The 3,407-nt window shown below is 38.7% G+C and overlaps 1 long non-coding RNA gene across 1 annotated transcript; it reads left to right on the top strand.

The window, feature by feature from the left end:
- The first annotated feature begins 838 nt into the window (after window positions 1–838).
- On the top strand, window positions 839–2,269 carry LOC132283870 (uncharacterized). The gene is made up of 2 exons (XR_009472153.1): window positions 839–1,170; window positions 2,012–2,269. It is a non-coding gene; the product is annotated as an uncharacterized LOC132283870 (long non-coding RNA).
- Window positions 2,270–3,407: the final 1,138 nt, after the last annotated feature.

Genomic DNA, 3,407 nt, shown 5'->3' with positions numbered 1-3,407 from the left:
TGTTTTAATTAGGGACCATTTGGTTGAGGTATGAAGCTTAAGGAAATTAATTTGGTTATTTGATAAATTTTCGTTTCTATTGCATTAATGATTTGATCATGTATTTGACAATGGTTGTATGTTTAAAATATGATTTTTGACTTGTAATGGATTCATGAATTTGTGATTTCAATATTAGATTATATTGCCATAGCGTGTAACGAATCGCACACTGAAGATTCGACATGTGATGTTATATAGCGCGTAATGAATCGCGCTCTGAAGATTCGACATTTGTCATCCTATAGTAGTTGTGGATTTAGAGCATGTAATGTGTGGTTACAAACTACTTGTGCATGGGATGTGGTTTCGTATATATATAAGTTGTTAACTTATTTATTTTGGAGTCACTTGGGACATGGTTACTATGATATGGCTAAAGTTCGGCTTTAGTGCGGGAGGTATGAGTTCTCCCCAATTGAGATAGTGCGCACTTAGGGTGGTTTTCCCTGCGGGTTAGTGCTCAGAACAACCATTGATCTCGGTAGAATTCCGAGTCTAGATGTCTAAGTCTTCTATTATTTATTTTCGCATTCAATTCCAAGTTAGCAATCATGTTTATATTGTGACTTGTGGTTTTGGTTATCGGCGATTTTGATGTTATTAAGTACATCCAGGCTTTATGATCTTTGTAGATTTTGATGTTGCCAAGTACATCCATGTTTTATGATTTTAATAAATCATTTTAATGTTGTTAAGTACATTCATGTTCATGGTTTTTAATAAATCATTGTGAGCTTTTAATGTTGTTAAGTACTGTAATGTTTGTGTCTTATATATGTATGTGGAGTATTTTGAAACAAAAAGAAAAGGGAAAAGAAAAGAAAATCGGCGGGATCCACCACCCACTCAAACATATGGTTTAGAGACTTTTTTTATGCTCATTCTCTCTCCCCGCTGAATCTTCTCTCTCGGCCAGTGCTCTATCTCTCTGCATTTTTCTTTTTCTTTTTCCTTTGCAACTTGAATCTTTGATTAATTCATCATCTCTTGGTAGATTTGGGTGCCGTTTGAGGCAAAACGAAGCTCGTGTCAAGCTCTATACATCCATACCATCAATTTCCAGTTTTGAGTCTTCCTTGGAGCTCGAATTTGAGGACCCATTTTCTAGGGTTTTGGTGCAATCTTGAGGTAGGGGCCCTTAATTCATGAAATCTTGTACCTTAGTGAGTTAATTGCCTCTAATTGTTGTTTAATTTGATTAGTTGTTTAAAATCTAGAGAATTGTTGATATGTATGCATATATGTTAGTTGTGTGACTATATTTGTTGATTGTTCTATGTGAAGCATGTTTAGGACTTGATTATATATGTTCATTGTGCTAGAACTTGTTATGTATAAGCATGTTATGACTTTCTTGATTATTCTTGCGAATTATGCCATGTTGCTTAAATTGGATAAAGTATGGAATGATGAACTTGTGTATGTCATTGAGGTATTCATGCATTAACATTGGGCAGTAAAAGGGAAAGAATTGATTTACTTCAAAAAGGGGAAATTTCGGGAAAGTGTTTTTGATGAAATGATTTTATGCGAAACCCGGTCGCTGCGGGGTTACCAACGGGCCGGAGGTTAATATAGCCTAAAGGGGACTAGGGAGTCGCCCTAGTGTGGTTGAGCTAGCTGGGCCCCATAATGACGCCGCGGGGTTACCAAGGGTCAGGGACACTAGCCAATCCTCCTCTCGTGTCGCGGCGGGGTTACCAAAGGGCGGGCTGTATTAACGTTTGAAAGTGATGGTTTTGAGAATGAAAATGGGGAGTGTCATTGACATGCATTGCATTTCATTGCATTGCATTGCATTGTTTATAATTGGAATTGAATTGTATGTTGTATTTGATCCCCTACGTTGTATGATCCCTATCTCCCATTGGCCTATGCTTTGCTTGAATTCACAAGGACACAAGATTTGTGTCTTAAGTGTCACCTACTGAGCATATTGCTCACCCTACTATTTATACATTTTTTTCAGGTCTTGGAAAAGAACCGGTGAACGACAACCCACCTCAAGCTTGAGCGATACTAGAAGCTCACTTTTGTGTCTTTTGTATATCTCCCATTATTTTTGCAAAGCACTAAAAATGTGAAGGTGTATATGTATATTTTGCAAAAACTTTGTCATGTAATGTAATTAAGGTATTTGATGATATTTTGGATGTGAATTTGATAACATGTAAACCTTATTGATGAATAGGGAGAGTAATACTAGTTTGAAGTATTATTGAGGTCATTTGATTGTGTATCATCATCTTCTATTGCCGTGAATTCGGAATTTGAGCCATGATAGGTTAAAAAATGAATTTAAACAGGTTGCGGTAGGTCCATTTTTAGGGGAGGTTATGCCGAATTTTTTAAAAAAAAAAAAAAATTCTTGGCATTAGTTTTGGGATCGTTACAAATTTGGTATCAGAGCAAAGGTTCGAAAACCTTTAGGACGACGGGTAGAGGCCTACATAGAGTCGCATGGGATGTTGTTTGTATTGTTTACTTGACTACTTGCTATGTGGTATCTTATTTAAATGAGCATGCTTAACTGCCTATGTGCTTACTTGCTTACTTGTTTATGTTAAAATGTTTCTTGCATAGTCTTGCATGCTAAGTGTTGTACGGTATTAATTCTTGTTGAGTCGTCCACAGTGGACCTTAGTGTCATGTTCTGAATCGTTTTCTCGTTTTATAGCACGATGTCACGGCGTGAGGAACCTAGAGAAGTTGGCCTTAGGCCAACAAGGGGCGATGTTGGTGAGAGCTCTAGCTCCAATCCGGCGGAGCCAGTTGATGAGAACATGCTTCTTAGGGACTTGATTCCCCCAAGAGCTGTTCCCCCAAGAAGAGAGAATGTTGAAACACCCGTACCCGTAGAAGTGGGTGAAGGTTCTGTGGCACTGGAGTTTAATCGTTTGTTGCAGAATGTCGTGAGGGCAACGATTGCTGCTCAGTCGCAGTCGGCACCACAACCTACAGTTCAAGTTGAGGAGACGCCAGCTCAAAAGCGTCTCAAGATCATAAAGGGGTTTTCTCAGCTGATGCCGGTTATGTTTGAGGGCAGTGCGGATCCAATGGTAGCAGATGACTACTTGGATCAAGTTAAAACCCAACTAACCTCAATGGATGTGACAGAGGATCACTTGAAGATCATCCTAGCAACTTACAAGTTTGCTATGGATGCCAAGGTTTAGTGGAAGTCGATCACCAACCAGTACAAGATTGAAGAGATGAGTTGGGACAGGTTCAAGGAGCTGTTTTATGAGAAGTATTTTCCACTTTCCAAAAGATGGGAGTTACAAGACCAGTTTCATAATCTTATTCAAGGGAACATGTCAGTGGCGGAGTATGAGAACAAGTTCACCTCACTCTCCCGTTTTGCT

Source organism: Cornus florida, unplaced genomic scaffold (assembly GCF_030987335.1).
Source record: "Cornus florida cultivar Cherokee Brave unplaced genomic scaffold, ASM3098733v1 CherokeeBrave_3.0.0_Hap2_Chr11, whole genome shotgun sequence".
NCBI classification, from domain to species: domain Eukaryota; kingdom Viridiplantae; phylum Streptophyta; class Magnoliopsida; order Cornales; family Cornaceae; genus Cornus; species Cornus florida.
This window is presented reverse-complemented; position numbering and strand designations above follow the sequence as displayed.